The sequence below is a fragment of the Dendrobates tinctorius genome, unplaced genomic scaffold (genome assembly GCF_039654945.1).
Source record: "Dendrobates tinctorius isolate UK_male_01 unplaced genomic scaffold, ASM3965494v1 ptg000082l, whole genome shotgun sequence".
NCBI lineage: Eukaryota > Metazoa > Chordata > Amphibia > Anura > Dendrobatidae > Dendrobates > Dendrobates tinctorius.
The window spans coordinates 25,383,201-25,410,759 of record NW_027361750.1 but is presented as its reverse complement, the minus strand read 5'-3'; the positions used below and the strand labels follow the sequence as shown (position 1 = coordinate 25,410,759).

Genomic DNA, 27,559 nt, shown 5'->3' with positions numbered 1-27,559 from the left:
CCGGGCTAACAGGACAACGGTGGGAAGTGTACCAAGAAGCTGTCAGATACACTCCTACAATACAGACATGACTTATGTAGCATAACTCAAGATATTGCAATACTCAGTAACTGCCAACAACTGAGACTACAACTGTCACAACACTACTATACTTGTTTTCCATTGTGTCTTAAAGGAAACCTGCCGGGTAATTTCTATTGTTGTATTAGGACCTTTGCAGCCATTCCACCAATATAGCAAAATTGTCCTAAGTTTCGCTTTCGTGCACAGTGCCCCAAAAAAATATCTGATTGCCAGATTAATTTCTGCATGTACAATCAATTATGTGCTGACTAGACGTGTGCGGCCTCTCTCAAAATGATTGAATTAAACAATGCCTGACACGTCTAGTGAGAATGTGGCCAGAAGTATGAATTTGCATACTTGTCACATGACCTCCTGCTTCTGGCACCTCCACTAGAGAATCATCACAGAGCACAGTACACTCTATGTGAGGATTCACAAGTTTTCAGTCACACAGAGTAAATTCGTTAATTGATTTTTACCCTTTCACGACCTTTGCGAGCCCACATGTTTCCTCACACATGATGACTAATTTAGTCACTCATCTTGTGCCCTCAACAGCTGTGGGTTGAGTGGTGCGTCGCTTGCTGCTGTCAGCTAGTTAAATCCCACTGTCAATCACTGACAGCAGGATTTAACTTGCGCCAGACAAGAGCACATCATTCATCCCGCCCATCGACGCCCCGTCACGTTATTGCGGGTTGCAGATAGATTGTCGTGACAGACGTGGGTCTGGTGAAGACCTTCATGCCTGCTATTATGACCATCCTGTGAACGTCGGCCTGTGGCCGATGTTCATAGGATATAGTGATTTCTGCTATACATACAGCAGCAGTGCTGAAACCCTTCTAAAAATATTCAGGATTGAGAGTCCTCAGTAGTTGATACCTTTTAATGGCTAACTGAAAAGATGGTAACACATTGCAAGCTTTCGAGACTACTCAGGTCTCTTCATCAGGCTAGACTAATACAAAATCTGAAGTCACATATTTATGCACAATACAGCCTAGAAAAAATGCAATAGATAAGACAAGTGACGTGAAGCAGAACTATCAATATGGGAGAGGGAGAAACATAAATATAAACATTGGACCAGTTCATAGATAAGGAGTCTGGATGTTTTATGGTCCTCTGATTGGGGTCTAGTTCTGTGTTGCCCCGCAAGGTTTTAAAAGGAAATTCCTTAATTGATGTAAAAAGACATAAATCCATGCGACACATTCATTCCAGCACTGAGAGTGTCAAAGTTCGTCATAAATTTGTACTCCCAAACTCGTCTCTCTCTCTGAGATGTGAAGTTACCTTTCAATACCAGTAATTTCATATCCATGCTGCTGTGATCAGGGATACAGAAATGTTTTGCCACAGGTAGATCCATTCTTTTTTCTCTTATTGTGTGACGATGAGCATTCATCCTTGTTCTAAGCTTTTGCCCTGTCTCCCCCACATACAGACCCCCAGTTGGACATTTAGTACAAATAATTAAGTACACCACATTAGATGTAATGCAGGTGAAAGTACCTGGGATCTTGTAGTCCTGATGTGAATTGGGGATCTTTATCTTGTCCGTGGTCATTATAAATGGACAGGTTTTACATTTTTTCTGGTTGCAAGGAAAGGTTCCTCCAGCTGTTGGAGAGGACAGGGAGCTTCTGATAATGATGCTTCTTAAATTTGGGGGCTGCCTAAAACACAGAAGTGGGGGGTCTGGAAAAATGGATTTTAATCGGGCATCTTTTTGTAGTAAAGGTTGTAATTTCCGTGCAGCTCCCCTTAGCACCTCCAGATTTGGGTTGTAGGTGACTACTAGAGGCACTCGGTTATTTTCTTCTTTAGCTTTGTAATGTAGCAGGTGATTCCTTGACAATCTGGTGGCTCTTGTAATTTGGTTTTCAATTGTTCTTGGATGGTAACCCTGATTCAAAAAGGTCTTTTTGAGGCGACCAAGGTGTTTGTCTCTATCCATGGGGTTGGAACATATACGATTGTATCTGATGGCTTGGCTATAGATAATAGAGTTCTTTATGTGTTTTGGATGGAAACTGTCCCATTTAAGGTATGTTGGACGGTCGATTGGCTTCTGATACAGGGATGTCTCTATTTCATTGTTTTTTAGCTTAATGATGGTGTCCAAAAAATTAATCTCGGTACTGGAGTAGTTGAGTGTTAAATTGATGGTGGGATGAAATTGATTAAACTGTTCGTGGAACGTCTTTAGCTGTTGCTCAGACTCCGTCCAGATGATTAAAATATCATCAATGAAGCGGTAGTAGGCCAGGGGCCTGATGGGGCATGAGGACAAAAAATCGCTTTCAAGCTTGGCCATGAAAAGATTTGCATACTGTGGAGCCATTTTACTTCCCATTGCTGTGCCAGTCTCCTGTAGATAGATCCTGTTGTCAAATTCAAAGTAATTGTGGGTGAGGATGAATTTTATAAGTTTCACCACAGCATCAGCATCAGTCCCTGTGTTTTCCATGAAGAATTTGCAGGCATGTAAACCATCTTGGTGTGGGATATTAGAGTACAAAGATTCCACATCCATGGTGGCCAGGATGGTTCCTTCTGGTAGAGGACCTATTGCTGCTAGTTTATTCAATAGGTCAGTTGTGTCCTGAATGTATCTGGATGTATCCTTCACCAGTGGTTTAAGAATACCCTCTACCCATCCAGATACCTGCTCAGTGAGGGTGCCCACACCCCTAAGCTAAAAAACAATGAAATAGAGACATCCCTGTATCAGAAGCCAATCGACCGTCCAACATACCTTAAATGGGACAGTTTCCATCCAAAACACATAAAGAACTCTATTATCTATAGCCAAGCCATCAGATACAATCGTATATGTTCCAACCCCATGGATAGAGACAAACACCTTGGTCGCCTCAAAAAGACCTTTTTGAATCAGGGTTACCATCCAAGAACAATTGAAAACCAAATTACAAGAGCCACCAGATTGTCAAGGAATCACCTGCTACATTACAAAGCTAAAGAAGAAAATAACCGAGTGCCTCTAGTAGTCACCTACAACCCAAATCTGGAGGTGCTAAGGGGAGCTGCACGGAAATTACAACCTTTACTACAAAAAGATGCCCGATTAAAATCCATTTTTCCAGACCCCCCACTTCTGTGTTTTAGGCAGCCCCCAAATTTAAGAAGCATCATTATCAGAAGCTCCCTGTCCTCTCCAACAGCTGGAGGAACCTTTCCTTGCAACCAGAAAAAATGTAAAACCTGTCCATTTATAATGACCACGGACAAGATAAAGATCCCCAATTCACATCAGGACTACAAGATCCCAGGTACTTTCACCTGCATTACATCTAATGTGGTGTACTTAATTATTTGTACTAAATGTCCAACTGGGGGTCTGTATGTGGGGGAGACAGGGCAAAAGCTTAGAACAAGGATGAATGCTCATCGTCACACAATAAGAGAAAAAAGAATGGATCTACCTGTGGCAAAACATTTCTGTATCCCTGATCACAGCAGCATGGATATGAAATTACTGGTATTGAAAGGTAACTTCACATCTCAGAGAGAGAGACGAGTTTGGGAGTACAAATTTATGACGAACTTTGACACTCTCAGTGCTGGAATGAATGTGTCGCATGGATTTATGTCTTTTTACATCAATTAAGGAATTTCCTTTTAAAACCTTGCGGGGCAACACAGAACTAGACCCCAATCAGAGGACCATAAAACATCCAGACTCCTTATCTATGAACTGGTCCAATGTTTATATTTATGTTTCTCCCTCTCCCATATTGATAGTTCTGCTTCACGTCACTTGTCTTATCTATTGCATTTTTTCTAGGCTGTATTGTGCATAAATATGTGACTTCAGATTTTGTATTAGTCTAGCCTGATGAAGAGACCTGAGTAGTCTCGAAAGCTTGCAATGTGTTACCATCTTTTCAGTTAGCCATTAAAAGGTATCAACTACTGAGGACTCTCAATCCTGAATATTTTTCTATCCACTGGCTAACACGGTACAAAGATATACATCTTTCCTGTATCGAAACCCTTCTATGTATTCTATGTATAGTACAAGATAATGGATTATCGAAGCTCCAAGTCACCTAAGGGGACTATTAAAAATAAAGTAAAAAGTAAAAAAAGCCCACACAATTTCAAATTACTCCCTTTTTCCCCATTCAAAATAAAACAATTAAAAAAATTACACATATTTGGTATCGCTGCATTTGTAAAAGTATCTGCCCCAAAATGGCATCACTAAAATGTCAGCTCAGGGCGCAAAAAATAAGCCTTCACCCAGCATTAGATCCCAAAAAATGAAAACGTTACGGGTCTCGAAAAATAGCGGAAAAAAATTTTTTCTAGAAATTTCCAAATTTTTTTCCCTCTTAAATAAAAAAACTATACATGTTTGCTATCTGCGTACTCATACTGACCTGGGGAATCATTTTACCCAGTGAGTTTTACCTTATAATGAACATGGTAAATAATAAATGCAAAAGACAATTGTGGAATTTCACTTTTTTGCAATTTTAATGCATTTGGATTTTTTTTCTAAACATTCCAGTGCATCACATGATGAAATAGATGGTGTCATTCAAAAGTACAACTCATCCCGCAAAAAACAAAGCTCTCATATGGCTATAGTGATGGAAAAATAAAAAACGTATGTCTCTCGGAATAAGGGGAGGAAAAAACGAAGGCGCAAAAATGAAAAATCACAATTCCATGAAGGGGTTAATAGTTTCAAGGATGAAAAAATAATTTCAGCTTGTAAGATAAATGTTCCCTTCAAGGGATCGAGAGAACCCCTCAGAACATTTTTTCTCTGTAAATTAAGCATAGAAAAATAAACACTATACAAAATCTGCATCTGCAATGCAAGAGGTTAAAATTTAATGTAAGTTATCTTAAAGGATCATAGCTGAGACAGAGCCAATAATTGTCACGTGTTGTTTTTTGTTTGTTTTGTCATTCTTTCTACCATGAAAATGAAGTATGGCTGAACTTTTTCTAGTCCCTCCCTTCTGCTCCACTTTTTACTTGCAGGCTTAATTTTCCCATCAGACTGCTTTCTATTGCATCCTATAAATTCTTACATCTTATGTCAAGCCTGATGAAGAGACCTGAGTAGTCTTGAAAGCTTGCAATGTGTTACCATCTTTTCAGTTAGCCATTAAAAGGTATCAACTACTGAGGACTCTCAATCCTGAATATTTTTTTACATCCCCCAAAGTATTCAACACCAGAAGTCATAAAACTGCTGCCATTTTCCATCCTGCACCTTTTTCACTAAATACAGATCTAATTCCCAGGCAAGTACAAGTGGAGGGAAATGACAACATAAGTTCACAAGGCTTCTTACCGAGACTAGCTTGTCCTATTGCTGTTTTTTCCTCTACAACTCTGGCAAAAATTAAGAGACCACTTCTAAATGTTCAGTTTGTCTGATTTTTCTCTTTATAGGTATATTTTTGAGTAAAATGTATATTGTTCTTTTAGTCTATAAACTTCTGACAATATGTCTCCAAATTTCCCAGCAATAAATTTTGTTGTTTTTTTTCTGAAAAGGAGAAATGTTCAAAATAAAAAAACAGTGCTTTCAGACCTCAAATAATGCAAAGAAAACAAGTTCATAATCATTTATAAACAACAATACTAATGTTTTAACTCAGGGAGCGTTCAGAAATCAATGTTTTGTGGAATAAAGATGATTTTTAAAAACAGCTTTCATGCGTCTTGGCATGCTTGCTACCAGTCTTTCACACTGCTTCTGGCGCAAAAATTTAAGCAGTTCTTCTTTGTTTGATGGCTTGTTGACAATCCATCATCCTCTTGATTACATTCCAGAGGTTTTCAATGGGGTTCAGGTCTGGAGAATGGGCTGCCCATGACAGGGTTTGATGTGGTGGTCTCTTAATTTTTGCCAGAGCTGTATTTATAAATCTAATCAATTTTTCCGGACAATATTAAATGGTTACTTCCATCTCTGACATTAATATCTAAGTTGGGAATATCTGCTTCTGTGCAGCGGCCTCATGTGGTCAAGACTACTGACATAAGTTATAACCAAACAAGCATCATACTCAGTTTCTGTAACCTCCATTCACTTCTATGGGAGTTACAGAAGCAGTGCAGTACAGCCAACTATCCTGGTTCTGGCCATAGCTGTCATGGAAATAACATTTTAAATAATTTTCCAAGATGTTTTAAAAGTGTCATTTTAACAATTTTTAGGATTGTTTCATGCATTCAAAGTTTAAAGGGAACCTGTTGCCAGAAAAACAACGCTATTAACCTGCAGGTATGAGGTTCATCTCCATTTTAATAGCGTTACTAAACTGCCCAGCGCCTGCACTTACTCAAACACTGCGGGTATACAATTATCTTTATTCCCCCTGCAGCATTCCAGTTTCAGTCATGGGGGTGGTGCCGGCGCAGGTTCAGTCTCTGCTCTTAGTATACAGAGTGGCCGCTGTAACCGCACTACCGGCCAGGACTGACTGTCAGCCCCAATGAAGAGCCAGTGTCAGTCAGGGCCGGGATTGCGGTTGCAGCTGCTGCTCTGTATTCTCAGAGTGGTGACTGAATCCTCGCCAGTGCCGCATGCGTGACTCAAACCGGAGCACTGCCAGGGGAAGTAAAGTTCATTTTCTCACAACAGCATTTGGCTAAGTGAGGGCACCGGGCAGGTTATAATGCTATTAACATGCAGATAATCCTCAGGTTGATAGCATATTTTTCTGGTGGCGTGTTCCCTTTAAGCTTTCAGCATTATCCACAGATATTGAGGTTGTCCATAAGGGCAAAAGGATTGTCCACGTTTTTAAAATTCTCCGGTATATGCTTTTCATTTTTTACTTGCTTCCTACTGCACGACTCCTTACTTTTAGGAGGGCCTGTTCTTGGCATTGTATCTCAGTCCCATTCACTTTGTCTTGTTATCATCATTATGTGTTCTTTTAGTCAGTAGCGAACATATGCCGCAATTATATTTTCCTTATGGAATTCAATTTTTTGAAAGATATTTATGTTTTATTTGTTTCACTTCCCTAATTCTCTTTTTTCTCTTTTTCTTTCTTTTCCCGACTGCTTCTACATACTGTCTTCATCTGGAAATATCTACTCTACACCTCATTTTACTACTCATCTATTCTTGCCTCTATGCATTGATTTTGAACTTTAGAAGTAAAAATGAATGAATCTGTTTTAACACGTCTGATCAGTCAAGAGTATATTCAGGGATCAGCCAATGAATGTAATACAGATGATAATACTGTCGATTTTACTCACACATCTGACAATGAAATACATTTGACACAACAGTGGCCACAATCTGGAGAAGAACTGCCAGTCATTTCTCCAGGGGACAACATTGAAAAAACTGTCCACCTTAATTCGGATGGCACAATGACTGTAGAGATGAGGGTTCGCTTTAAAATAAGAGAAGATGAAACCATCAATTGGTCGACTACTGTAAGCCGAGCTGAACTATCTCATAACAACAAAAAGTTATATTGTTCTTCTGTAAACCAAGAAGCTCAAACAATAGGTGTCACGGACTCTCCTGTAAGAACAAGTAGTATGAATTGCAAACCCATTGATGAAGACGTAAACACAATGGAAGCTAAACTACATAGTCAAATTGAAAAATGTAATCAAATACAAGAAAATGATATTAATACTAATACATATACAACATCTTCTCCCAGAACTGAGAAGTCTACTTTTTACCGGCCTCCAACTCCAGGAATTAGAAAAGGTCATGAGAAAAAGTTATCAGTTAAAAGGACATCAGAGATAACCCTCCAGGAAACCATGAAACAGATGCTTTCTTTTGATGAAATTGAAAATGAACTAACGCAACGTGGAAATGACGACGAGTGTAATAAACAGGAGCAAGAAATGAGTGGCAATGCTAATTCCACATCATGTGAAGCTGACCTGCAGCAAAATGAAATAGAAAAAACAAATGATGAAAATTTTGGAGTATTAGAGACCACTCACATGGAGCTACTACACAAAAATACAGTATATGAAAAATGGGGGCGGAAATGTGAAAGGAGTAATTACATGTCTTTCACAGGAACATCGATGGTAGATAGACCACATTCAGCAGGAAAGACGTTCCACCAAGACCAATTTAACTTTAAAGAAATCAAGAGGTCTATGAGTACCTCCATTACAGTGTCTGAGCAATCCGCATTGCAAGAGGAAATAAAAGACACAAATATGCAATCCAGTCATGAAGAATGCTTGGATATGATAGCACAAGAAAATGAAATAGCACAAATGGTGAATGGTCCTTCTGAAATGTTTGCAGAGGACATTCAAAGTGTAGTAGATGACTCCTCAGCCATTTCTGTTGTGAAAGTAGAAAAAAGTTCCGAAAATGACACTGATATTAGCAATGATAATCATTCTACTACATCATCGATGGGACCAAAAAAGAAGAAAAAAAAGAAAATTGTGAGCATCCCAACGAAACATAAGCAGGACAATATGCCACAGGATGATCACATAATTCTAAATTCTCTGCAAATAAAACATGGATCATCTTGTGAAGAATCAAACTACACAAAAAATATTATGTTTGAGGAAATATTTCCTCCTCACATTCACCCACTGCAAAATGAAACTGAATTAGGTACAACACGAAAATTAAAGGGCAATAAGCAAATGGCAAAAGTGAAGCCAAGATCTCTGAAAGCAAATGATGAATTTACACATAATGGTCATCAAAACAATGTTCTTGAGCTTACTCCGAAAAAAGTTATCTCAGACCATAGTAGCACCGTTACCTCAAATGAAGCACAAATTTTTGACAATGACCAAGTAGAATGTTCTATTATAGAGAGCAAATGTGTGCAAGAAGAACTAACGCCTAAAAAGATCTCGAGATCTAAAGGATTGCATAACATGTCAAAGAAGTCGAAAAGCCCAAAAAAGAAAAAAAATAGGACAGGAACTGAAAGCACAGCTACAAATGGCTCAGATGGCATTGATTTGGAAAAAAATGACTCTCCTACTCTCCAAAATACGCTTGAAAGCTATGTTCAAAACTGGTTAAAGAATATATTTCCTAATGTTGCCTTCCCAGTTCTGCAACCTTTTTTGTCCACAGGGTTAGGGGGAGACATTACTAATTGCATCACAAATTCTAGTAATGGTTCATATACTCCATATGTAGAAATCAATAATTCGGTTGAACATGAAAAATCTGTTAATGGTTACCAGAACAACTCTGAATTTGAAGAAAATCAAGTTGGATGTACAGGCATAATTGGAGAAAAAGAGATACCTATCCAACAAGTCCAGCCATTTGATGAAGATGTGGTTTCATCATTCATAGAAAAAAGTCAGCATTTGGCAGATTTATTTGCCCAACAGTTTAAGGATTTTGAATGCGATTCCATTAATGAAAATAGACAAAGTGACAAGGTAATGATGGAGTTGACAAGACACGGACTTAGAAAGAAGCCAAGTATTGATGCTGCAGTTCAGGTAGAAAATAATAGTGCTGAATACATAACATGTGAATTAATAAGGGAAATGCTAGCAGAAAAATGTGGGATGTCTCCCTCAAATATTACATTGTCTAAAAGTAGACGATTGGAGAAGTCACTAAGTCTTCCAATTTCAGCAACCACACCAGAGTCTTCATCACCTAAGATTCTGTTAGCCTGGTTGATAGTGTTACAGTTAAAGCAGAGCATGTCCCATATTATAGAAAGTGGACCCAATGAGTCTAACAATACTTCTGCCATATTTACCTTGCTTCAATCTTTAAAAAAACTAGCCATAATAGAAAAAGCAGATGATTTGAAGGCTATTGTTTTAGGTCTCCAAGAGTCAGCACTGAGATCGGACTTGACCATGAAAAGTGTTACAAGCGACCTAACACATAAATCACCAATAATTCAGTCAAATAGTATGGAAGGTTCCGCTGAATGTATTACTGAATGTAATAATGACATACCAAGTATAAAGGAAGCATCTGATGTAGTGAAAAGAGTGAAAAGTGAGGTTCTGACTGATGACATAGATGACTTCAGAGTTTTTGCAACTCAACCATACAGAGAGCTCTCTAGTGAATGCAGCCAAAATGAAAATGAGAAAAATACAGAACACTGTCTCTTAGAATGTAAACATTCATTGCAAAATTCCAATACTAATTTATTAGAGAGTGTAGAACAAATACCAAATGACAAACAGACATCTGAGGAACATCCTCTAGATCTGTCACCGAGACATTCACCTTCACTAATGCCCATAAATAATGTGGAAACATGTCCTTTTACTCCTCAAAAACCGTCAAGAGTAAAAATGATGGTTCAAGAAATGGAGCAAAGGAAAATTCCTTCTCAGCACTGTGAACAAAAGTGTTTGCAAAGTCCAATTTCTTCTGATTGGTCAGACTACCGGCAAGACAGTGAAGAGAGTTTAAGTAATACCTTGAGAGCGTCTAGTGAAATTTTGACAGAGAGTGGAGAGGAGCAGGTACATGAGAAGCCTTGCAAGAAAGGGTATGTTAAACGAGCCATTGAAAGACTTTATGGCAAAGCAGAATCTAAAATTCAACCTTCTAAAAATCCATCAAATATATCATACAGCAAAAAGTCACAATGCAAAAAATGTTCAAATAATTTAAATCATGAGTATGTGACCTTCGGAAGTCAAAACCAAGAATGTAAAGACAGCAAATTGAGGACAATATCCAGTCCAAGTAATAAGAGCATAAAAATGGGCAGTCCAGGTAGTTCCAAAAGTGTCTCAGTACCACTGAACAATGATTCTGGTGGTGACCATAACAGCCAAAGGTCAGGATCCTCCCAAAGTAAAAAATTACATGAAAGTAAAGATGGTGATATGGAAAATGGTTCTCATAGAGATAAGATTACAACCTTTGGAGTACTCATAGATAAAGGTCGATGGTTACTAAAGGAAAACCATTTACTAAGAAGGTCACCACCTGAAGCAACCGGAATGTACATGAATCTTGATACAACATCTGGTGACACTTTACTTGATAATACCAGTGATGAAGTTCCGTATATGCATTCTTCTTGCAAAGTGAATAAACCATTAGCTGAAATATCATCTTCAGAACTTGAAGATATGGTTAAACCTCAGCATTTTACTTGCAATTACTTTAATATGCCCCATGGCAGTGATTCTGAGCCCTTAAATGACACATTAAATACGGTATCAAAACACAAGCCCAAGTCATCTGGTGCTGTCATTAAGAGCAAAACACATGAGGCTATTTCTGTAGAGTCTATAGAAAATCGTGGTGGAATAAGTGCAAGTTTACCATCATTTGCAACAATAGATTTCCACATGTCTGATAACAAAGTCCATCCATTACCACATCCTGATGCTGAGAGGACTACAAGGGATGAATCTTCTGATGCAGCTAGTGGAAACCGAGGACAAATAACGGAACAAGACTCATTGGACAAGCTTCAGTACATTTGTGGTCAGCACTGTCCAATCCTAAGTGCACTCATTTTTCCTGTCAATGAAGTAGAAAGAGGGTTTGCTTACTGCCGCCCAACTGATATAGAGAACCTTCTTTTTCTGCAGCCTGTGTCCACGAGCACATCAGACATTGCCTTATTAAACAACTGTGCAATCACCGATGAGAATAATAATATAAAATGTGAGAAAGGTTGGGTCAATATTCACACTGATCACCGATGCAATGAGGAGTCCAAAAAGTTAAACACCTTCCTCAACTTAAAGAAAAGAAGTGACTGCTTATCAGAACTGTATCCAAATACAGCAAGTACAATTGCCAGAATAATTACCTTATATAGACATTTTCACACTAGCAATTTCTTCCAAGAACTTCCATGTGTGGGAAATGATGAGAATAATAATATCCTGTATTATCATGCCTAAATCATCAAAAAACAAAGAGATACTCTGCAAACCCTTTCATAATTTGTTTTTATTCATGTCGTAGCTAAAAGCAAGAAAAGAACAGGCTACTAAAGTCAAGTTTCAGATGCTCTACGGGGTTCTCTAGGCAATATCTGATGTATTGAAAATGGGGCCCTTGCAAGTAAAGTGTGGCTCCCTTATTTGTCATTGGCAATTGTTGTATTTTCATCTTCTATCTATCTATCCATCTATCTATCCAACTATCTATTTATCTATCTAGACTCCAAAAGCGAAGGCGGCACGCCAATAGATACTTTTCCAAGTGCAATTTATTGGCCCATGTGCGATGCAGTACTGCTTGAGAAAGGCCCACACTTGGGACCGAAATGTCGCACATGGGCCAATAAATTGCACTTGGAAAATTATCTATTGGCGTGCTGCCTTCGCTTTTGGAGTCTATTATCAAGGTTTGGTATATGCCTGGAAGGTTTTTTTTGTACCCTATTTTTTTTGTTCAGCTTTTTGTTTCTATCTATCTATCTGTCTATCTATCTAACTATCTAACAGATGCTTTTGTCCTTTTTAAAGTAATTATGCTCAAATACTGCCATTTAAGACAAATGATACTTCTATACAATACCCATACAGCATAACCATTCACTGTCCAACTGTTTCCATATACTGTAGTATTCAAACAATGCTCCTATTCTGTGGCCACATACCACTTCCATCAACATGTATTTGCCACACAATACCACCATGATGGCCTCTATTAATGCCATAAAGTTCCGGGTGGTCAAAGGCAGTGAAGTTTCACATGCTTCTGTCTGAGGTTGCCCAAGTGGGCCCATTCCTTCGAGGCCTCTTGATAAATAAGTGTTCTAGGCAAATACCATTTTTGACAACGCTTAAAACCTTCCCTTATCTTTAGAAAGAATGTGATCCATAGTGCAGTGCGTAAAGAGGGTGATGTGTACGATGGAGTTGTCAAATGTTCTTTAGTTCTGGTAGACAGGAATATGACTGGCTAGTTTTATGTTTTCAATTCTGTTATTTGGAAAAAGTAAAATTATTTGATGATCATGAAGTTCAGTAGTTGGGAAAAAGGAGCATCTCTTGCATATCTCTATCTATCTATCTATCTGTATATCTGTTATCTATCTATCTATACATCTATCAATCACAATGTCTTATGTCCTTTTTATTCTATCACTTTTTTCTCATGGTCTCATGAACAGCTGTTTTAAATTGTACTTTCTTGTATCTCATCAATTTACTGGTGCTATTCGTGCAAATAATTTAAAGAGTATCTGTTACCAGATTTCACAATACAAACTGCATACATTATTCCATATGTGTTAGTCTTGATGGTGGACTTACTTTAAAAATCTGTCAGCTGGATATTCCTGATATTATAATAAGCTTTCCAGGAGTCCAGCTAGTGAGTGGGTGAGCTGATGAGTCCCAGTGCATTCAGTCTCTGCCCATCCAGTTTATTTGACAGCTGCAGCTTGTCATTAACAGTGTGACATTTCAGCAGAAGGCAGGGGGCATACTGAGGAGTTGTCAATCAGGCTAGGCGGTAGGGGATTTTCAAAGAAGGATTATACAACTACTTTGACATGGATTATCTAAGAAGGCACACCAGCCACATCAGGTCTAATAGAACTATTTAAAGATATATGCTATTTGCGTTATATAACCTGATGATAGATCTGAATCAAAGACTATGACAGCCTTTGGAAAAATTCAAACAATCTGGATTAAATGTCTACAATGAAGATCTGTATGTTTCCATGGTTAAAGACAGCAAGCGGACCCGTCAGTGAGATCTTCGTTCCCTTATTTTTTCTAAAACTTTTTTTTGCTAAAAGAACTGAACACATGGAAGAGAGTAGGATCAGGCTACGTAGGTTTTCTAGTCCAAAAGTTTTGACTGCTTGTTTTAACAATAAAAGAAGAAACTTTAGAAGAAGTAGGAAAACGAGAGTCTAAGGCTAGTTTCACATTAGCGTTTTTTAGTGCAGCGCTTCGTGCGCAATAGAAACGCATGCAAAAAACGCATCATGCGTTTTGCATGCGTTTGCTTTTTTTAGGCGCATGCATTTTAACCAGTTTCTAGCCACGCTAACTCTTAAAAGGCATGCGATTTTAAATGCAGGCGTGCGCATGTCCATGTGCACGCCTGCATTCCCTTAGACTGTAATGTGATTTTTTGGCACATTCCGTGCGCATGCGTTTTTTTGACACAGGATGGACGGACCAAAAATGCAACAGGTTGCGTCCGGCGCGCCTAGGCGCACACTACAAAAAAGCATGTGCACGAAAACGCATACAAATGCGTGCAAACGCTAGACCATGCGCCCCCATGTTAAACATAAGGGAGCATGGCGCATGCGCATGGACGCGCACGATCCGCTGCGCTAAGAAACGCTAGTGTGAAACCAGCCTAACTGATGGGTCTGTTTGTTGTCTTCAATCGTGGACCCACATAGATCTGCATTGTAAACTTTTAGCCAAGATTATTCGCAGTGTTGCATTGGCCTTCGTAGGCTATGAACCAGATCCTACCCTCTTCCATAATGGTCTGCATATCAGTTATAGACAAAAAAATCTTAGAATATTTTTTCAAGACTATTCTAAATGTTATTACTTTGTTTGTTTTAGACATATTGAAGCAATACAAATTAGTTCCAAAGGCTTTATTACTAAAAAACGGATATATTTAGGATTCAACAATCATTGTCTGGTTGGTGCTTGTACTATACCTTTGTCTTTATTCATATCTTATGTATATTAATGCTATTTCTTGATAATAGACATGTTGTTTATAGCATACTTATTATTTCTCGCAGAAGACAACTAGCCACCTTTGCTTCATATTAGCCTATGAGTGGTGTACTGCCCAACCATTAGGCATACACGGACTGGTACTGACATTAGGTACCAATGTCTGCACTATTGATAAAGTGATAACCCGAGTGTTGTACCATTTCTGTCTTTCATTATATTACCAAGTCACCTGACAACTTCAGCACAACACTGTTGAAAATGCTCTTAGTTCACCATTAAAAATCTGTTGGCATGGAATTAAATGTAAAGAAAAGTAATATACCTCATTTTGGATCAACAGCTAAGGCCTGTTTCACACATCTGTTTGTGTCCATCAGTCAAAATCCGCCGTTTTGCAAAAAAAACGAATCCGTCATTTTTTTTGGCGGATCCATTTTTTCCCATTGAGTTGCATTACCGGCGGATTTTGACGGATGGCCATCCGTTGGATCCGTTTTTTTGCGGATCTGCCAAAATTTTGACGTCCGCCGACATGCCCGAACGGAGAATGTAACGTTTTTTCAGGCGGCAGGATCCGCATTTCTCACTGCGCATGCCCGAAAGACTTCACTCAGCCGGAAATTTAACCCTAAACTCTGTTCTGGCGGCTGGAAAATTCTCTCTCTCTCTCTCTGTCTCTCTCTCTCATCCGCTATCTGCCATTTTAGCGAATTTTGACTGAACACTAAAACTGATGTGTGAAACAGGCCTTAGACACATAAATATAGGAACCGATATGTAAATGTGGAAAATTTATTTTTTATTATTCTCCAAGAATTTAATCAGCAAAAAAATCTTAATAAAGCTACATATCAATTGGCTGGATATTTTTTTTTTGCTAACAACAAAGAACAGTTTAAATTAAAAAAAAGACCGTCTACTACTTTAGTGGATCCCACTGTCTTTTGTATACTTTGTTGCAATTAATTATGTACCGTACACCCACATGAGCCATGACTGGACTCAGCAGTAATACCTGCATGTATGGTATGAGACCAAAGAGACCAGTGACTGGTTGCAGTCAGGGCTGCCACCAGGAATTTCAGGGCCCCAAACTGGCAAAAAAAAATTTTGGCTCTGCCCTGGCTCACCCCAGCTATGCCTCCACCCCTTGAACCTTTCATGGTCCCACCGTCCACTCTTGGAAAAACTCCACTTCTGCACCACATCCTCACCAGTCACACCGTTCTCATCGAATACCATATGGTATGGACTGACATGGATTGCAGTAGTGATATTTCAACCACTAGGGGCAGCACGGGCAGGTAGTGTAGTCAGGGATAGCCAAGAAGTTGGTACACAGGAACATCAATGTAGTTTTAAGGAGCAGCACGTAGCATAGTCAGGGATAGCCAGGGACTTGATAAATGGAGCAGCAGGATAAACTTAAGGATAAGCAGCAGGTGAAAGGAAGCTTGACTAGAGGCTGGTAGCTCAATAACTTCACAAGGAAGGGAGTGCAACTCAGAGTGGAAACAATCAGAAACAACACAGGTACAAGTATTTTGGTTAGCTCAGAACTGTCCAGTGAGCTGAATAGCTCAGAGGGAACACAAGTGCAGAGCTGCTGGGTTCGAGTCCTGACACCATATCACATACCTAGCCATTAGCTTTTGTTTTGGCTAAAAGATTTTTATGCCTGCCACCACGACAAGGTAGACTCTTTTGGCAGGGCTCTACTCTACTTTAACCTATTAAAAAATTCTTAAAATATCCTATATTCTTTTTCGGTATATTTTTATTTATTTTTCTTTAAGGGAATGTGTCACCTACATTTTTTAAACTAATTGAAACCAGACTATGATAATTTTTTTTAATCATCTGTATTTCTGGTTGCAGATTATTATATTTTGTTTCCTGTACATTTATGGAAGCTGCTCTCTTGTCTGTTTGGAGATATGGACATTGGCCATATGCATGTATATATCACAACACATTATAGGAGACTTTATGTATTTCGGGCAAGTGTGAAGGCGTATGCGTGTGCCTCATCACTTTCGGGCCTCATCCCCTGCATATAATGTGCCAGAAGGGCCCAGGGTGGCTGACATCTTCGGAACAGAGTGTGAGCCCTCTGTTGCGGAATACAATGTAAATATCTGTGGCTGTGAGTAACTGGGGCCCTGGGGCTTAATAGCACAAAGTAAAGTAATTAGCCTGGGTCCCAGCCTACCATGCAGTCTGCCAGGCCGATTATTCAGTGGCTCAGCTGTGGTGCCTCAGCGCAGGCTGCGCGCCATGTCTCACCCAGTCCGGGTCCGCATTCTTTGCTCCAGGCCCCATACACCAGTAATGGAAGTAATGCTCTGATGGTGGTCCTGGCTGCGTTATTTGGGAGGAGATCACCGGTACAAGTTTTTTTTTTTAAAGTATCACTTACAATAACGAAAAAATGTCCTGGACAACGCATACAAACCACTTTCATCGTGTCGTTTTTGTGGCTGTTACTGTTATTATTTACATAGTAGCATAGTTTTATAATATGGTACAGTACAGCGGCACAGAGACAGGACAAGACAGGACTTGCATTTACAATGTGACAGGTTTGCTGTAAAGCAATTGATACAGCTATTTTTGCACTTGAAAAGTTGAATATTAGCTTGTCTGCTTATTGCCACTTTGCCCACTTTTCACATATTTTCTATCTGGTGCTTCTTGTTCTCATATTGCAAGAACTTTTTGATCTTGTAGTTAGGGGTTGTGTATATCCCCTTCTTTTGCTGGATAGATGCAATCTAAGTTTAAAGAAAATAAAGGGCCTGTCACACTAAGAGATATCGCTAGCAATATCGCTATAACTTGTGACGTTATAGCGATATTGCTAGCGATATCGCTGTGTGTGATACTTACCTACAACCCGCTCCCCCGCTGGTTATCGCTGATCGCGCGAGAACAGGCTGGACTGTTTCTCATCGTCAGCTTCCTGCGGCGCTTCCTGCTGTGACGACGAGCGACGCGTGGAGCCGGGCGGGAGGACGCAGGATCGCCTGGTGTGACAGGTAAGTAGCGATCCCCGTCCCCAGCGATGTCGCTAGTGAGATCTGCCTGTGTGGCAGCTCACTAGCGACCACTTAGCGATGTACCAGCGATCCTGACCGCGTCATATCGCTGGTCGGGATCACTGGTACATCGCTAAGTGTGACAGTACCTTAAGAGATACCTCATTTTGGGACCACGGCTAAATAAAGGAAGGAACATAAAACTGTAGAAAATTCTAACTCTTAACTTAAGGAATTGAATCTGTCTGCAAATCTTAAAAAAGTTATATGTTAATTGGCTGATTAGGAGGTTGATGAAATAGTTTTTTCCTACGTACATAAAATAGCTTAAAACTTAAAAAATAAAATAAAACTTATTTAAAGACAATCCTCCACCCTAGTGATTCCCACAGGTTTTTGTTTTGTAGTAAACATCTAGGTGATTGCTGCAGCGAATGACTGGCATCAAGGGTAATGTCTGTATGTATGGCATGAGACCAAGGAGACCAATGATTGGCTGCAGTGGTCGTTTGTGTAAACAGCACATAATTGCCGCTCCAAAATAATCACAGTCTCTTGGGAATCACTGTTGCAGATTGTTTTATGTTTATTTATTTTACATGTCACCAGCTGTAAGGAATTATGTCCTGGACTAACCATATAAACCTCTTTTATGATTTTAGCTGTTAATTTTGCTATTTTCAACTTTATTACTATTATTATTATTATTATTATTATTATTATTATTATTATTATTTTCATAGTAACATAGTCTTACAATATGGTACAGTACAGGGGTAAGAAAACTAAGCCCATAGAAGACCCTTCCTTTATTACATTGCACTAGCTATACTATCCTCAACTCAGACTGGACTGTTAATGTTATGTGATATCAATTCTTTTCTTTTGCCTTTTTATTATTCTTTCAGTTAATATTTTTTTACATACTAAAACCAACAAAAAAAAAATGTTTTCTTGAGTTTGGTTTACAGTTGTCAATATGTCAATATTTGTTAATAAATGTGAACTGAAATCTGCACTGTTCTTGATGGTATTTAAATATGTTTTCATGTTTGTTCATTCATTCATGGGATTAGGATTTACCTTTCAAGTATTGATTAAAGTTTGAACCATATTTCATGATTTAGAACTAGTGATGGGAAAACCCATGCATGTTCGGGTACTTCATGGGAAACTTTGAGGGACAGTTTAAGGTTACTTGTGCTTCCAGCTGCTGGAACACTTGGAGGCTGTAAGTTAAGGTTACCTCGGGTATGTATTTTACTGTACTTGTTAATAATTTAAAAATAAAAACATGGCGTGTGGTCCCTATAATTTTCATAACCAGCTGAGGGAAAGCCGACGGCTGATGTTAATATTCTGAGAAAGAGCCAATAGCCATAAAAGTTCTCAGGCTATTAATATCAGCTCACAGCTGCTTGCTAAGCCTTTATTGGTTATTATAGGGAAGACCCCCCAAAAGGGCGTGGGGTCTCCTCTATATTTACTAGCCAGCAAAGAGTAAACAGACAGCTGCAGACTGATATTAATAACCTAGGAAATGGCAATGGTTATTGGCCCATTCCCAGATTAAGAATATCAGCCCTCAGCTGTTCCAGAAATGGTGCATCCATAATATGTGCCAATTCTGCTGCTTTGCCTGACTCTTTCCACTTGTACTGGTGTGGTGGCAAGTGGGATAAAGTTTGTGGGGTTGATGTCAGCTTTTTTATGGCAGTTGGCATCAAGCCCAGGGGTTAGTAATGGAGACGCAGCTATAAGACACCCCCATTACTAACCCCGCTGTGAAAATTAAATAAAGACACACTTGAAAAGTCTTTTAATTGAACAAAACACACATAAAAAAACCTTTATTTGAAATAAGCCCTCCCCACCTTCTTTTACGCATATATTACTGTAAAATTAAAAATAATAAAACACCATATTCCTCACCTATCCAATTACAATCCATTTGTCCAACGAAGAGGCCAACTCTTCTTTATCTGGATTGCATGGCTGAGCGGTGGCATGATGAGACCGCTCAGCCATTCTTAAAAAGTCCGAGTGTGGATCAAGGACCCACTGTGCACTGTGCCATGGACCAGCCTTATCCTAGAGGGGCGTGACTAAGTAGCTTCCTGGTCTTCGCTGTGGTCTCTAGTGGTGAGGTCAGGCTTGTGCAGCAGGTACCTGCCAGGTACCACTCCAGGGAGGTGTCCAGCAGTAGGGACAGAAAGCTGTAGTGATAGATGCTTGCAGGAGTGGCAGGGATACTGGTGGGCATGGCAGGTGCAGGCAGGCATAGCAGCTATACTTACTGGCAAGTCCAATTCACAGGCAGGCAGAAATTGGCAGACAGATAGGTGTTGTGAACTCATTTTCTGGTCTGCCTCTGGTTTCTGGTGAGGGAGATGGTTGTGCTGACAGAGGAGTTGTGAGTTCTCTTTCTGGGCTCACTCTGGTGGTGGCAGGAGGTAGTGAAGCTGATTTAATTAACAGAGACCTGCCACCTGATAATGAGGAAGAGGATTGAACATCTGGAGTCTCAGACTGGATTTAAGACAGCCGACTCCCTATTTTTTCCTGCCTCCTGAGGTCTTAGTTTCCAGCTCAGTTCCTGCCTTCTCAAGCTAAGTTGTCTTCGCTAATGTTCACATTTGATTTGGTTTGGTCTATTCAGTTTTTTTGTGTGGTCAGCCAGCCCCGGCTGGGGCTGTGCTGAATTTCCACTCTTATGTCACTGTATGTGCCAGTTTGCTTTTTGTCCCTTATTAGATTGGCCTCTTTTTGCTCTGTTCTCCGAATATGCTGATATAGTGGGAGAAGTCTAGCGACTTCAGGGTATTTTTTGCTATCAGAAGTGTTGTTTTTTTTGCGTGATTGCAGACAGTATCTTTCCTTTCCTGTCCTTTCTAGCTAGTGTGGGCCGCATCGTTTGCTCAGCCTATTTTCCTACCTGTGTTCATGCTTTCATCTTGTCTCACCGTCAGTACATGTATGGGGGCTGTCTATTCCTTTGGGGTCTGCTCTGGGGCAGTTTTAGATTTCCCCTTTTCTTGCTTTTGGCTTATTTAGTCCTCCGGCTGTGAAGAGGCATCTAGAATCATCGTAGGTACACTCCAAGGCTGCTGCTAGTTGTGTGGTTAGGATCAGGGGTCTGCAATCCGCGTAGTTACCAACCTCTGGTTTTCTGTGTCTTGGCTTGGTCTTGTTTTCCTCCTCGGTGACCCATTCATAACAGATAGGTGTAGGCAGGCAGGTGCTGATGGGAACGGCTGATACATGGGCTGTCAAGTAGGCACGGCTAATATACAGGCAAGTGCAGGTGGGCACAGCGATATACAGGCAAGTGTAGGCAGGCACAGCTGATATACTGGAAGGCAGGTACTGGCAGGCATGGTTGATATACAGGCAGAGGTAGGAGCGAGTTCAGAGTGTATGGACCGGAACAGCTTTAGGAAGAACTAGATCACTGGAAGGTAAGACTGGAAGACAGGAACGAGTAAGTCCCAGTTCAGACTGGAAAGACAGGGAACCGCAGATATGGACAAGAAGGGAACCGCAGATGTGGACAAGAAGAGAACCGCAGATGTGGACAAGCAGAGAACCACAGATGTGGACAAGCAGGAAACCACAGATGCGGTCAAGCAGGAAAAAGCAGATCTGGTCAAGTAGGAAATTGCAGATGCGGTCAAGCATGGAAGCAGAGGTTCCCACAGGACAGACAGGAGCAGGTTCTCATAGAACAGATAGGGTAAGGATAGGTATACATAGGACATAATTAAAATTAAACAGATATGTCAGGAATCAAAGCTTCAAGATGGAGTCAATCAGGTCCACCACCAAAATCCTGTTCCTGAACAGCTTTATGACGGTATTAGATCTCAGCAACGCCTACTATCATGTCCCCATTCACAAAGACTCCAGAAAATATCTCAGATTAGCCGTCTCAATAAATGGCAAGGTAAAAGAATTCCAGTACAGAGCCTTGCCGTTCGGAATATCGGTAGCTCCACAGGTTTTTACCAAAATAGTAGCAGAAATGATGGCCCATATAAGGGAGCAAGACATAATAATCCCGTATCTAGACGATTTTTTAATAGCGAGCTGCTCGGCTCAAAAATGCCAGGAACAGAGGGACAGGGTGATGGACATTCTACAGAGCCTGGGCTGGCTCCTAAATCTGAAAAAAATCAAGATTGGAGCCCAGCAGAGTGCAGGAATACTTGGGTGTAACGCTGGACTCAAACATTCAAGAGTGCCACCTCCCAGACCGCAAGAAGGAGAAAATTGCTCAAATAATAACAAGAGCAATCCAAAATCCCTCCATGACATTAAGAAAAGCTATGTCACTGCTGGGTTCTCTCTCCGCCTGCTTGCCAGCAGTCCAATGGGCTCAGCTACACACGAGAGATCTCCAATGGGACGCATTAGCGAACCAGTCAGCAGCAGGGGGCCACCTAGAGGGTCGCATTTCCCTAAATTCAAAAACTATTCATTCCCTAGCTTGGTGGGGGAACCAAGACAATCTCTCCAAAGGAATCCCCTGGGTAACAAAAATAACACACATAGTTGCCACGGACGCCAGTCCTACGGGATGGTGAGCACACATGAACATCGAGGTGGCTCAGGGTGAGTGGGGAGGTCAAGAATTAGAAGCCTCCTCGAACCAGAAAGAACTCTTGGCAGTGGGCTACGTGTTAACACACTTCCTACCCCTGCTCCAAGGTCATCATGTCCGCATATTTTAGGACAATCAAGTCACAGTGGCCTATATAAATCATCAGGAGGGAACCAGGTCCCGAGCCCTAATGGACAAATTTTTCAGAGTCCTCAAGCTAGCAGAGACAAACCTGCTATCTCTGTCAGCACTACACATCCGGGGCATAGAGAATCAAAGAGCAGACTTTCTGAGCCGCACCCAATTGCAGCAAGGGGAATGGGTCCTAAAGCGGTCCGTTTTTCAGCAGATTGTAAAAATGTGGGGGCCCCGGACATAGATTTGTTTCCGACTTCAGAAACAAAAAGTGGAAACATTCTGTTCCCTAGACCCCAGGGGGGAATCCTCTAGCTCTGGACGCATTTATGCTCCCATGGACAAAGACACTAACATATGCCTTTCATTCTTATTCTGGCAGTACTAAGGAAAGTCAGGGAGGACGGGACAAGAATGATATTAATAGCCCCCTTCTGGCCAAAAAGAACCTGGTTCTCCTGGCTAAGAATGCTCTCGGTAACCGACCCATGAATCCTACTGTATCTCCCGGACCTGCTATCTCAGGGGCCGGTGTTACACCCTCGGACAGTGAACCTCCATTTAACAGCATGGAATTTGAGAGGGCACTGATGATCGACAGGGGATTCTCAGAGAACCTGACCACTACTTTACAAAAAAGTAGAAAACCGGTAACGTTGAGAGCTTATGGGAGAACCTGGAAAAAATGTATATCCACTTGTGGGGTAAAAGTCCAGGATGGGGTTCAGATTAATAAGATCCTAGAATTTCTACAAAAGGGCCTAGAACAGGGTCTGGTGGTCAACACACTAAACTACAAGTAGCGGCTTTGGGCGCCCTTTATAACCACGATGTGGCAGGTAACCCTTGGGTGGCACGATTTATTAAGGCCGCAACCAGGTCTAGGCCAATAGCTAGTCAAAGGTTACCGTCATGGGACCTGAATCTTGTACTGTCCACACTGACAGGTCCTCCGTTCAAACCGATCCACTCAGCATTCCTAAGAAATCTGTCATTAAAAACGGTGCTCCTGGTGGCACTAACATCAGCTTGCAGGGTGAGCGATATTCAAGCCCTGTCAGCATGGCCACCTTTTACAAAAATTCTAGAGGACAGAGTCATTTTGAAACCTGACCCGGCCTATCTACCTAAAGTTTCATCACATTTCCATAGGTCCAAGGAGGTAGTCCTTCCTTCTTTCTGCCCAAATTCTAAGAATAAGAGAGAGGAAAAATGTCACACCCTAGATGTGAATAGGTGCATAGTACAGTATTTAGAGGCCACCAAAAAATATAGGAAGGAAGGTTCTCTCTTTGTGTGCTTCCAGGGACCTCGGAAGGGACTCAAAGCATCTAAGAATACCCTGACAAGGTGGATAAGGGATACGATTGCCCTGGCATATTCATCCATTCGAAATACCATCCCGGAAGGGTTGAGAACCCATTCCACAAGAGCAATGGCAACCTCATGGGCTGAAAGATCTGAGGTATCGATAGAACAGATCTGTAATGCGGCCACCTGGCCATCACCTTCAACCTTTTTCAGACACTATCGATTAGATCTAGCCTCTACATCTGACCTGACCTTCGGGAGAAGGGTCCTTCAGGCAGTGGTCCCTTCCTAAGCTACCAATCTCTGTAATTCTCTCCGTGGTGCTGTCTTGGGTGAGAGAGAATAGCTTAGTTACTCACCAATAACGGTGTTTCTCGGAACCCATGACAGCACCTGCTTGTTCCCCTCCCCTTCACGAGTGTGGTGAGCACATTTTACTGTTCGTAGAGTGTTTCCATTTAGGCACGGTGCTTTTTGATTTGATAAATAAGCAATATTATAATGTTGTGAATATATTTCTGTTGTTTAACTAACCTGGAGACCCTCTGATGCTCTGTAATCAACTGAAGGCGGAGGAGAGGTATCGCCCTTTTTATCTGTAGGTTTCTGTCCCTGAAGGGCGGATCCCCTCTCTCCGTGGTGCTCTTATGGGTTCCGAGAAACACCGTTATCGGTGAGTAGCCAAGCTATTCTCCCACTTAAAAAAATATGAGAGGCCTGTAATTGACATCATAGGTGGACCACAACTATGAGAGTCAAAATGAGAAAACAAATCTAGAAAATCACCTTGTCTGATTTGGCAAGATTTATTTTGCAAATTATGGTGGAAATGGAAAATAAGTATTTGGTCATTAACAAAATTTCATCTCAATATTTTGTTATATATCCTTTGTTGGCAATGACAGCAGTCAGACGTTTTCTGTAAGTCTTCACAAGGTTGGCACACACTGTTGGTGGTATGTTGGCCCATTCCTCCATGCAGATCTCCTCTAGAGCAGTGATAATTTGCAAAATAAATCTTGCCAATTCAGACAAGGTGATTTTCTAGATTTGTTTTCTAATTTTGACTCATAGTTGTGCTCTATCTATGATGTCAATTACAGGCCTCCCTCATCTTGTAGATTGTAAGCTTGCGAGCAGGGACCTCACTCCTAATGTCATTGTTTGAATTGTCTTAACTTGTATTGAATTTATTGTCTGTACATGTCCCCGCTTAATTGTAAAGTGCTGCGGAATATGTTGGCGCTATATAAATAAAAATTATTATTATTATTATTATTATCTTTTTAAGTGGGAGAACTTGCACAATTGGTGGCTGACTAAATACTTTTTTTCACCACTGTAAATAAAATACTGCACTTACAGCTCTCCTGCCCTCCTTCCCTATTCCCCACTCACAGTCTGGCTCTTGTCTATGACTGACAGGTCACTGAAACATGAGTGACCTGTCACTCAAAGATAGTAGGCAGGCTGCGGGTGTATAGTAGTCAGAGAAGCCAGAGAGCTGTAAGTGCAGTCCCCGCCCATTGCACTTGCAACTCATTAGCATACAATGTCAACTATGGATTTCTAAAACATCAAAACAGATTTCTACAGGAAAGATAAGGATTTACTCAACATTAAGGCGCCTTTTCATACAAGCCATTACTTTGAGGTATAAAATCCTGATGACAGGTTCTCGTTAAGTCTATGGAAGGCTCCAACCCAAAAGTAATAGTGACCATAAAAGTGAAGGTGAAATATTAGAGCTTGGTAAACAGCATTTAATACCTGCCAACTAACAGCTATTAATCAAGAGGGGATTTGTGAGCCAAAGACAAGTGGTTCAGTGAACGCTATTTAAGACTTCATTATAATTATCAGCAATTTTTTGGGAACAAGATATCCATCCACAAAACTGCACTGTCTGCCATTATAATAAAAAGCAGCAGAACGTGGTTAATCTCTGTCTGTAGACAACAGCAAAAAGTCCTAAACGTTTATTGTGCGCTAATAAAAGAAGTGGCCCATCATCCCGCTCACTAAACTCTGATTCATTTTCCTAAAACTCTCCATAGCTCAGGCAGTTCCCAAACATAATGGGACTTATTTTCTTTTGATTATGGTCTGTAATTAATCTGGTGAAGCCTGTTAATTTTACACATGTATTATGAATCTTTTTATGTCAGCAGATAAATGCCTTTTGCCAGCTCATTTACCCACATAATTAGCGCATATATTTTTTCTTTTCAATTGCATATCATCACATACATTTGTAATTTAGTGTTACTCCAAGCTTTTGCATCGAGAACAATGGCAGAGAATAATCAGTCTAAGGATTTTAACACCAAAAACTGGTGGTTAAATATTCATGTAATAGTATTTTGTGCTACAGTAAAGATGGATAATAAAAAAATAAAAAGTGATTCTGCTTACCTGCGCCTCACAACCAATGTTCCATTCTCCTCTCTACACCAGTGCTTGTCTATTAAATGTCACTCACAAACTTGTTATTGCAACCACTTGCCAAATTCACATAGCACTGAGCTTAAGGCTGACTACTCTGGTTATATAACACTCTTGGTGACTTCCCTTACACCTGAACAATGGGCGCCATATAACACCGGATGTGCATGAGTGGTCCTCTTGTAAAAGGAAGATAATGGCAGAACAAGTAAAAAAATCAACTTTGCAGAACCCAACTACAGATACAGTGATAACAAAGCATTTCAGTTTCTGTAATTTTTAAAGGTTCCGTATGCTTTGTATTCTCAGAACTCATGGAAGTCCCATTTTTAAATGTTTCAGAATAAAACAAACTAATAAATTATACAATAATTTGTGTAAAAATCTTCAGGTTTCTTCTCTCTCTACAGTGACTACACCCCATACCATGGTATTTCACCCCGTCCCATACCAAAATCTAAAGCTCAGTCAAGTATCTGATAAGGAGTAGTTTATCACATGTAGGATGGGTTTCCCTACTTTACCCTAAATCTCAAGAGCACCCACTATAACACTGTTCCTACTGTGATCTCCACTGAATCCGGACTAATTCAGAACTGTACAAATAGGCCACTCCTGAGACCTGCAGAACAACCAGACCTCAAAATAGCTATCAACTGACCCAAGTCAACGAGGGTTCTATTTAGACCCCAACATGAGGCAACTACAATTTTCTCTGGTTTTGAACTCACCACACTAAATGACACCGTGTTCCCTTAGTTAGCCAACCCCACAGGCATAGAAGACTTACCGGTTCTAATCACTCTACACTACAATCCCACATCAGTGGCAGCCCACACAGAACTCTCACAGGCCCACCAATTCAAGGGCCAGACTTCTACTGTTCTTAATCACAGAGGTCATTTGCAAGCTCGCCATATGCTTAGTGGCACACAGTCCAGGCACCACTTGGCAAAGCAGTCGTACAGCTTTCCTTTCAAAGACTTGCTCATACTATCTTTTTTCTCAGCTCAAGGTTATTGCCTGCATCAACAATGTACTTCAGTTGTTCCCATTTTTCTGTAAAGACACAAATTTACTCCCCATCTGTCAGTAGGTCTTGGCTGAATAAGTACACAGACCTCTTTTGTTACGTTTTGCTTTGTGTACCTGATTCTTATAGTCCTACTTCAGGTCCAGCATTTGTGCTTTTGGAGCCTCCTGCTTCTAATATTGTTCTTGCTGTTTGCCTGGAAAGTTCAATCATCCAAGGTCTTAGAAGTGAAATGTTCATTTTTTTCTATGGTTGCACAACACACAGAGCGGCTGG

At 40.4% G+C, this 27,559-nt stretch overlaps 1 protein-coding gene across 1 annotated transcript in view; it reads left to right on the top strand.

Moving 5' to 3' along the window:
• Positions 1-27,559, top strand: part of RP1 (RP1 axonemal microtubule associated) — a 742,035-nt gene that overhangs the window by 41,919 nt on the left and 672,557 nt on the right. The gene's annotated exons all lie outside the window — the stretch shown is intronic.